Below are 11,088 nucleotides of genomic sequence, written 5' to 3'. Positions count from 1 at the left end.
TTAGGAGTCCACAAATTAAATGCAAAGGATAAAATGGTCCTCGATAAGTTTGAAATCAATGATTTTGGATATGCAATTTTTTTTTGACAATTTTTAGTATTTGCAAAAACACCAAATTTTGAGGATAATACCATCATTTCTTGTTTTTACACCATTTTATGATGCAAGGGTTAATTCCTACTATTTTGAATATACGAAGACATCCTTAGGTTAGATTTGGTCAGGTTTTTTATCCTCACAAGGGTAGCAAATGCTACCCTCCCCATTTATATCAGATAGTTGGAAGTTGTTACCAAGATAGAATTCTTAAAGAAAAACCATCTAAAGGAGATTCGTTATAAAAGGATATGGATTTAAAAAATATTGGACAGTATAGTATATCACCAGGTTTTTCTTCAGTAAGTAAAAGAAAGGGAGAGCTAGCCATGTATGTATCTCTATAGAACCGAACCACGTAATTCCTTGTGTGTTTTCTCATGGTTTGTTTTGTTTGAATTGCCTCATTTAAAATCTGGTAAACCTTGAACCCAAGCTATTGTTAGATGATCAATGTTTGTTACTATTTTACGTGAAGCTTTTAGCATCCTTCCAACTTCCCATGCTCTGATAGACATAGACTGTCGATTATTATTATCAACCAGATATGAAAGTGGATTTGGGAGAGCTTAATTCTTAGTATTGTTTATCTATTTAGCATGCTTATTTATAGGGAAAATATTGGCTGTCATGGCTTCTAAACCCCCTAATTGGAACTCATAGAAGCAAGCCACTTTGACCAAATCTGTCCCCATACATATGTTCGAAAACATTGAAATTGTAGGAATTGACCCTTGGATCAAGTTTTTTCAACAAAAAAGATGATTTCTTAAGGGTTGAAAATCTAGTACATTGTAGGCCATTGAATTTTTTAATCTTCGAAAGGTGCAATATACATGTTAAAAACATGATCCAAGGGTCGATTTCATCAATCAAACATGTATATCACATTTGAAAGGTCAGATCTACAAAAAAAAGACATAAAAAATATTTTTTTAATGATGCTAATTTGTAATGCCCCAAAATCTTAACCCAAAAAATACACAAATTTTTTTAATACACAATGGAGACATAATTTAAAAACATTAATCAAACCATTCACAAATGTAAACCTAAGCAAGTGTTGTAAGACCCACAAAATTTCAGGAATTTTAAAAAAGAATTGATGGGTTCAATACAAGAAAATTTTATTTTTCCTATTTGATTGACCTGTATGAATGATTGGTGTTAAATTCCTAAGTTCTGGGTTTAACTTAGGTACGGTTGACAATTAATAGTTAATTGATAATTAAATTAAGAAATTTAATTAATTAGCAATTTAATATAGTTATTAATTTATTATTGAATAAATTAAGTTGGTGTCTAATTACTCTGTTAAATTATAAATTAATTATGCAAGTTAATTAAACCATAGTTAGTGAAAAATTAATGCTAAGTATTGAATAAATAAAATTAATTAGACTTGGATCAAATCCAATTGAACATGGATAAGATCCAATTGGATATGGATTGAACCCAATTAGATTGGATCCAATTGGAGATCCAAGGTATAGTTGACTTTGTGATAGAATTTCAAAAAATAATAAATATTAAAAAAATTTAGTTAGGATTTTGTTAGATTTGAACTAACTAGCTCACAAGGGGGTTGGGGTGATTTTCCATGAGGATGCCCCTTGGGAAACATATGAGTGGTGAAACCCAAGGGTCTTTCCCTTATTAGGATCCCAAGGTGGTTCTAGAACAATCTCTCTATAAATACAAAATGAAAACTATTTCTAAGGCTTTTTGCAATGTTTTTATTATGGTGGAATTTGAAAAAGGTGATTTTTTGTTTTTTAAGAAAGGAGGGCTTGACCTTATCTCAACCCTCCATCTTCCTCAATCACTCTTAACCACCCATCTCACTTTAACCGTAATTTGCTCTATAAATAGTTCCCCAAAAGATGAAGGAGCTCATATTCCCTTCAAGGATTTTTAAAAATCATTCTTCTCTCTCTGTCTCTCTCTTCTCTTCTCTTTTCCCTCTCCACCAAATTTTGGAGAAAGCTTAGATGTTTAGTTCTTCTCTACCTTCATTGGTGTAGGAGAATTTAAGTCTTTATGGATTAATGTTGGTTGATGCATCTTCGATTAGACTAAACAAGATAGGTCTGTTAAGAGAACAAAAACTCATTTTTGATAAAATGCTTTTTTCTCCCTGGTCCAGAATAAAAATGAGGCAAGGTTTATGCTTATGTTTAACTAACACATCATAGTATCTACTTTTAAAATTTCAGAATTTTCTGACTTATATTCGGATTGTGGCAGAATTTATGTCTTGTAAATTTTGTCCATGTTGTCCCCAGTTGGAAAAGCAGGTTCATGTTGAGTCATAGTTCTGAATACAAAACAGATTGACATCAAAGGATTTCAGAGCTGAACATGGTCCTAATGATGTTTATTATGTTGGTGTTTGATTATGAACATGTAATTGTGCTTATATCAAAAATTGCAATTACAAGGGTAAATGAATGCATGTTATACTTATGTGTTCAAATGAGAATGATATGTGACATATGATTATGGTATGATGTTAGTGCATGCATAGTGATCATGATGCCAATTGCTATGGTTATGTGCTATGATACTTGAATTTGCATGTTGCATATGTGAATGCTTTCAGATGAGCTTCCCAGTTCAAGGAACCAATTCATGCTAAATAAGTGCAAGTTGTGAACATTCCATATGCATGTGTAGATGTGCAATTAGACATAGAGAGATACGTTGAAACATGCCAATTGATGTTGTATGGTTTAAAGAACCGATGAGGTGTCATGGGTGCATAAACATAAACGACTATTGTATGGGTATTTTTGTGCTATGATATATGTAAAACTCGCATACACACAGGACCACTCATGAGTGAGCAAGGGGTTTGACAAGAACCTAACGGGGTGCTGAAGTGCACCAAGCTATGAAAATGAATACACCGTGAATACACACATAATAATATGAGATTGCCTTCATAAGCAAGATGCTCAAATAGATTAAAGAACTTAAGCATAATGAATGAGTTATGTAATTTATTGAACTAATGAACTTTGTAACTACCAAGATGGGTAGTATGATGCTCCTGCCTAAAGGGAAATGTGGCAAGTCACCCTAGAGGGGTACTTGGCCCTTTGACCTATGCAGTGTTGTGGACACTTGCTATGAAAATGTATGAAATACCACTTTAATAAAGACAATCAATAACTCATTCCGATTTGGTCTTACCTTAAATAGGGTAAGTGATACAAATTCCGTTGGACCATCTTGCTTTTATTTGAGAATAATGGCATCTAGCTTGATCCCCAGTCCTCGAAGTTAAGGAGCCCAGGACTACCAATGTGTCTTAGGTGGTAGGTTTATATTTTCTACAAAAGTGTTAAGGTGCATTATCAAAATCTTGGCCATTGGCAGGTTTTTTCTTTGTCATGGACCACCTTCAGTTGATTAGTCTCAGTAAGTCACTCGAGAAATTAAAATACCTAGAATAATAAACACCTGATTGGTCTCCTCTGAGGTTTCAATTATACTGCGAGTACCCACAGGAGGATAATAAAGTGAAACTTAAAGCCTTAAACTCAATTATGTTTATGCATGAAAACTTGTGTGAAAATATACCCTAATAAGTCAATTGCATATTCATAATACTTTTCTTGATTTATGACATCTTGTATTAAAATGCGATTTATGCATATTCAGTTGAATGCTTTGTGGTTTAATTGAGTAGTGTAATTCTTTCAATTGATAGTTGATGTTAAATGCACTTAGTTTGTATATGTATGCTTATTTTTAGTGTTTCATACTGAGACTCATATTCTGAACCCTTACTTTATAATTTTTCATATAACGAGTAAGTTGATGGAGTGGTTGCAGGATGCTGCAGGGGTGCCATGTGAACCAACAATTTGAATCTCAAGAATTTTGTTCTAGATTAATTGCCTATCTAATTTAAGACTTATTATAATAACTTTCATTTATTTGATAAATACTTTAAATTCATGAATGATGGTGTGTTTGAATACCTTTAACCTGCCCAAAGTGTTTATCCAAATTAAGTTAAATGTTTTTTATTGTATATTTCAAAAAAAAAAATCCGTGTATTTTTTTGGTTAAAATTTTAAGGTGTTACAACTCGTCATGGGGAGCTTCTACCACCTCAGGCAGCTCACCATGGAATGGCTTGTGGCATGACACGTGGAACACATGATGTATTCTCCCCTTACTGGGTAGGGCTAGGTGGTAGGCTAGCTTTCTAACTCACTCTTCAATACGATACAGTTTGAAATACTTTAGCAAGAGTTTATGGTAGTTCTGGGTAAAGAGGGTTTTCTAGCAGTTGGGTTTCTTGTTTGACCAAACCCAATCTCTTACCTATAATGACCTATTTGAACAACCTCGGTCATAGATTTGCTTTACATGCTGTTGGGCCTTGACAATGTTCTGCCTCAAAGTAACAAGAATCCCATCTCTGGTTCTCAGGTCTCGATCAACTAATTAGTTGTATTAATTTTATGAAAACTAGAAACATAATTAGTTGGGCACATGGAAAGTTGAGAACTTGTTAATTATTACTATTTACAAATGGATTTAGGTTGGGCAAAGCCAGACCTAGTCCACTTCACATTGTCCTGTTGGGCTAATAGGTTGTTCTTCAAACCTGAGCTTGTTAAGAATCGGGCCAACTGGCCCGATGCCCACCTTTAGTATCTTGTGGTTGCAAATTGGGCAAAACAGGAGAAACATGACTAAATGGCTAAATCAGGTAGATGCGGTTTGATTTTGGCAAGCGTTTTGGGTATAGTTTTGGTCCAAAATTGAGAGGCTCTAATCTAGAGTTTCTAGGGACATGTGTGAGGGTCTGAAATATTGCCTAAACTCGAGAAAAGGCTACTGGTGGTCAAGGGTTATTGATTTAGTGAATTTGGGCGTTTCAGGCACCCGACAGGATGCAGTTTTGGATTTCAAGACTTAAGGAGCTAACAAAAGCTAGTCTAAGGCTAAGAAAGGTTGATAGAAGTACCTGGAACTAGGAGCCCCAACCCATTGGTATTATGAAGACCAAGAGACTGCAAGTATGATCATATGATACAAAAACATATTATAGAGTGGGACAACGAGGGCAAAGATACTACTATATAGGAATGGGAGTTCAATATGAAGAAGAGCTTTCCAGATTTTGGACCTTGGGGGCAAAGTACGTTGGAGTGTGGTGGATCTGTAATGGTTCAAAGTATAACAAAATATCCAGATCTAGTGCCTAGGATCCAAACAACCCACCCAGAAGCCTGTGGGGGTCAACCAGTACAGAGTGGATCCCAAGATTATGATGATGTGACAATTGACATGTCTTATCTAGAAGTTGACAAGTCAAAGATTTAGAGTTCCAGTCAAGAGCAAAAGGAACATGACATGTGTCAAGCATAGAGGCTAAGTCAATTAAGGAGTGTGATCTACCTAGGTGGGTGTGCCATGCTAGAGAGTTCTAAGGGATGCCCCTACTTCTAAAAATTTATTAGTGGTAATTAAATAGTTAATTAATTATGAAAGTCTTTTAATTGGTTTGTTCTTGTGAAAGAGTCCTAGTTGAGTTGGTTCTTTGGCTTTCCTAGTTAAAAGATGTTTTATGCAATAAGGACACAATCCAAGCTCCATCTATATAAGAAGGTCTTGGAGAGCTACCTAACACATTGAATAGAAAACACTGAGGTTTCTTTAGGCTTAGTCATCCCCTTCTCTTTCTCTCTTTCTCTTGCTCTAGGCCTCCCTACCCTCCAACGTCCTCTTGTCTCTCTCTTCCACTTGGATGTCCCCTACCTCTTGATGTCTTTCTCTCTCCTCTCATTGATCTCACCTAGCACATCCCTAACGTGGTTGTTGATGTAGCTCAGGCAGTCCAAGCCTTTCACGTATATCCTTCAGAGATTTCAGAAGGCTACATTGCCCAAAAAAGTTGTTTGAAAGCCTCTACAATCGTGGTTCTGTTATATGGCCCTATCTGAAGCACAACTCAGATACACAATCCTATAAACCTCTAATATTAATCCCCTAAACCTGTAACAAGACTTTAGGTTGCTTTATCTTGCTTCTCATAGCCTTAAGACTAAAAACACATCTATTTGATTAACTCAAAATGTCCTATTTTTATTGTTTGACCTTCTCAACTTTGAAATGACAAATCTTAGCAGCCTACCTTAACTCTGATACACATCCCTAGGTGTCCAACTAACCCTTAAATTCATCTCATAACATATTTGAACCAAAACCCTCTTTGGATTAGCCTCCAAATCTATTTTTAACCTAGCTGATTTCCCTGTTTACCTATGACTTGTCTCAGAACCCCTAAACCTACACCACGGTTACCCTTAGGCTTCTTTTCCATCGTATCCAACAAAGTCCGGCACACCTACACGTTCGTACCAGCCATATAAGTATAAGAACCACATACACAATCCTCTTGCTTCCATCGAACTCAAACTAAAATACCCGACTGTTGCTAGCCTAGCACATCATTCAAGTCTAAGATCTGAACGGATTCAACCAAAGTTTGAGGAGAATGCAACACATGTTCGCTTTATGTTCATATATCATTTCAATAGAATAGCAGCATACGATTATAGAACCTTGTGAAAAGATATATGTTTTTCTTGGACTGTACATCAATGGCTTGTTGCTGTGGACATGAATCGTTGGAAATTTCCTCTTGTGAACATGCAGGATTGTATTTAGGGTTGTCAATGGGTCAGATTTGACCCGGATCCAACCTATACCAAACCCTACAAGGTCAGGGTTTGGTGATAAACAAGGATGTTGAGGTCCAATTAGAATCCAGGTCAGACTCAAAAGGTCTGATTAATATATGGAGCCAAGTATAGTATGTGAAATTTCATACCAGATCCAATCCCAACCCGAGTTCCAACTAAGATCTGCAAATTTTCAATGTATAAAAGATAAAAGAAATTATTATTTTACAGAGCATGATTCGGGTTTGGTTCATTTAATCCTTATAAGATCCGGGTATGGTTTATCTTATGTAAGTTTGATCGAACATGAGTACAGACCTGGTATCAGCATCTCAAATCAGATCTAGGTTTGGTCTCACTTTGGTCCAAACCAAACCTGACCCGTTGACACCCCTGATTGTACTTATATATGTTGAAAATGTACCATTTCTCAAAATGTGAATGCACGTATTGCAAACTACACAGCAGTCAAATTAGCTTTATAGCTAAATTTAATAGAAAGGACGTAATCTAAATTCTTAAAAAGGTGAAGGATACTGCTTCACCATAAGCAAGTTTTGCTCGAACCTTAACTGAAAGTGAGTTGAATACCTCAATGTTATGGATGAAACGACATTTCTGTTATTTTGTACAGTAACGATACAGGCATGTGCTTCGTAATGTGGGCAAGGCTATTTTAATTTTGTTCGTGTTAATCATTCTGCACAGAGCTGTTTTGTTTGCTTAAAACATCGAGTAATATAGGTAGAATTCTCGCATTTGAGTCACTAAGGAAATATTCCGAATGGACATCATTACCGGCTGAATGTTTAAGAGAATCATTGTATTTTTTGAAGCTGTTACAATTTTTTTTCTGCAGATACTATGACACTATCACTCAACAGGGCATCAGCAGCATCCTTTTACAAAATTAGTTGCATGTGGTAATAACGCTATGCAAAATTATATTTGCAGTTAGACGAAGTTTTGAAGTTCAGGATTCAGGTGATTCAGACCACTTGGACATTTACACCACTTTTAGCTTATTCTTATTTTGATCCCATGCTCCTTGAATTGAAATGGAGCATGCTTTTTCTCTTTTTCTTGAGCAAGTTACGGACATAGTTCAAATTTGGACAAGAATTGATGCCATTTTTTATTTTTTGATAGAACTGGGGTTAGCCAGACCCCCTACCGCTCCATTGATTGTAAATAATTACAGTAAACTGGAGTCACTAGAATATGAGAACTGAAATATGAGAATTAGAATATGAGAACTAAAAATATGGGCATTTCCAAAATCTTTTTTGCAAATCCAACCATGTGGATGTGTTTGACATGGTGAATTTGCTAAGAATCAACCTTTAGACCGCATATTTTCAAAGAAAAAAATGTGATTTTTGAATACTTGAATATTTATAAAGATCATGAGCCACTGATTTTAAAGTATTAAAAAATCTTGTCTATGCATCAAAATCGAATTATTCAAGAGTGGTTTATTATAAAACCAAGCATGTAAATTCTTTGGCTTTCCTAGTTAAAAAATGTTTTATGAAATAATGACACAACCTAAGCTCAGAGGTCTCGGGGAGCAACCTAACAAATTGAATAAAAAACATTGAGGTTTCTTTAGGCTTAGTCATCCCCCTCTCTTTCTCTCTCTTTTCCTCTCTCTCTTAGTTTAGACGTCCCTACCTTCTGATGCCCTCTTCTCTCTTTCACTTGGACGTCCCTACCTCTAGATGTCTTTCTCTCTCTTCTCATTGATCTCACGTAGCACATCCCTAGTGTTGTGGATGTAGCTCAAGCAGCCCAAGCCCTGCATGTATATCCTTCAGAGATTTCAGAAGGCTACACTGCCCAAGAAAGCTCATTATTCTTATAAAACCAAGCATGTGGCTGTTAGATTCATGAGAAAAGAACCAAAAATCCATGAAAATCACGGTTCACACAGTACTCATATTTTCAGGTCTCATATTCTAGTGACTCCAGTAATCTGTATACAAAATCACCCATCTAACAGTGGGTGCCAATCTGGAGGGTGATCTTTCCAAGCTTTGTTCATCCCCCCGCCCCCATTGCTCGTTTAGATAAATTTCTACCAAAAAATTCTGACTTACAGTAATTAAAACATACCTGGAACTTTCTGAAACTGTACAGGGAGTCTACTAGTGGTACAGGGACTATCCTTTTTGTCCCCGTCCCTCCAAAATCCGCATAATGTCGCTGGTCAGATCTGCTCTGCTTGTTTCAAGAATTACCTTCCCTGCAATGCCTGATTCCTTGATATCCAGCCAAGTGCACCATTCCCTGTCTCCCAGCCTGCCTTAGTGAAACACCTTGCCTTCACAAAGCTTCCATCATGATTGCGCAACGTGTAACCAACATGCCACCCCTCCCTATAAATGCTGTTAATGTTGAGCTTCACCCACCCTGTGGGGGAAGCAGATCAGGTCATGCTGAACATGAGCGTTTTTGCTCATGCTGACATCGTGGCCATCCGATTTGCATTTTCAAAAGCTCAAAAATCAACAAAACCACGTGGCATTCATCCAAAATGCAAACAGACGGCATGAGCAAAAACGCTCATGTTCAGCATGACCTGATCTCCTTTCCCCTGTGGGGGGAGGATCCCATGTACGCATATATCTCCACCTTAGAGCCACCGGAGATATCGTGTTTTTTACATGTTCTCTCAGTACATGTTCTCTCACCACACGCATAATGTCCTATGTTACCTGTTTTGTTTTGGATGAAGATTCAAAGATAAATTCATTTCGTACCCTCCATAGCATCCAAACGACAATGTGGAAGGTGATCTCCCAACTAGTTTGGGCCGGCTTTTCCTTGAATCTTTTTCCACAAGGTCCTTCACACTAGTGCCTGGTCTCTATTTTTTACCAAAAAAAATTGACACCATTCTCCATGTATGTACCAGCCAAGGGGAGAGGGTGTTGTGTGTTCTCCCTGAAACACAAATTGCGTGTTCCGGTGTGTATGGAGGAATATTTTGGGACCCACAATAATTCATATGTCAATGTTGCCTATGATGACTTTATAATAAAATAATATATAAAAAAGGTATATATGTTTTTGACAAAAATGTCCTCCCATAAGATATATATGCGTTGGACAAAAATGTCTTCCCGCTCCCCGTATATAGATTTGCACGTTCCCCTTTTGTTTTTAGCTTGTGCTACAACACATGGCTGCTTTCTCGTTCCTGCCTTGTGTTAGATAGAAAACTTTTCCTAGTTCGTTCCTACCTCGTGGAGATAACTATAAATTGAACGACTGGTTCGATCATTGGTGGGCGTCAAAGGGGGATTTGTGGGCCATCTCTTTTTACAGTCTTCCCTTCTTTTTTGTTTTTGTTAGACAGTATGAAAAAAAGCAATGTCGCACAAACATTCCAACAAGTGTCATTAAAGCGTCGTGAGTACCTTTCTATGTCATCATGTTATTGTTGAAGAACGTATGTCATCGTGAGTGTCATTAAGACATTGTTTTGTTATTGCAGGTAGATTATATCATTTCAACAGTTGAAAACTTGAAGACATTTGTAAGAAGCTGGGACCTGTTGACAAGAATGCTTGGTTACAGATGCGAGTAAGAGCCTCTACCCCATCTGGTATCGTCCATTCACTCAGAATATGCAATGTAACCAAATCGCAGTTGTAGTAACATGTATATCGATTTGTGAGATATTGTTTTGTTTGTTAATATCGATTTGTAATATATTATGCTGAATTACCGAATATCAATTTATAAGATATTATGTGTTTTCTAGTGTCGATTTGTGAGATATTGTTTTGTTTGTTGATATCGATTTGTAATATATTATGCTGAATTGCCGTATATCGATTTGTAAGCTATTATGTGTTTTTTAGTGATGATTTATGAGATATTGTTTTGTTTGTTAATATTGATTTGTAATCTATTATGCTGAATTGCCATATATCGATTTGTAAGATATTATGTGTTTCTATTGTCGATTTGTGAGATATTGTTTTGTTTGTTAATATCGATTTGTAATATATTATGCTGAATTTTCGTATATCGATTTGTAAGATATTATGTGTTTTCTACTATCGATTTGTGAGATATTGTTTTGTTTGTTACTATCGATTTGTAATATATTATGCTGAATTGTCATATATCGATTTGTAAGATATTATGTGTTTTTGAGTATCAATTTGTGAGATAGTTTTGTTTGTTAATATCGATTTGTAAGCTATTATGTCGAATTTCTATATATTAAATTGTAAGATATTTGATGTTTTCTATTATCGATTTGTGAGATATT

The sequence above is a fragment of the Nuphar pumila genome, chromosome 12 (assembly GCF_984573655.1).
Source record: "Nuphar pumila chromosome 12, dmNupPumi1.hap1.1, whole genome shotgun sequence".
In the NCBI taxonomy this organism is placed as follows: Eukaryota; Viridiplantae; Streptophyta; class Magnoliopsida; order Nymphaeales; family Nymphaeaceae; genus Nuphar; species Nuphar pumila.
The sequence above is the reverse complement of the archived record's forward strand: the minus strand, read 5'-3'. Positions refer to the sequence as shown.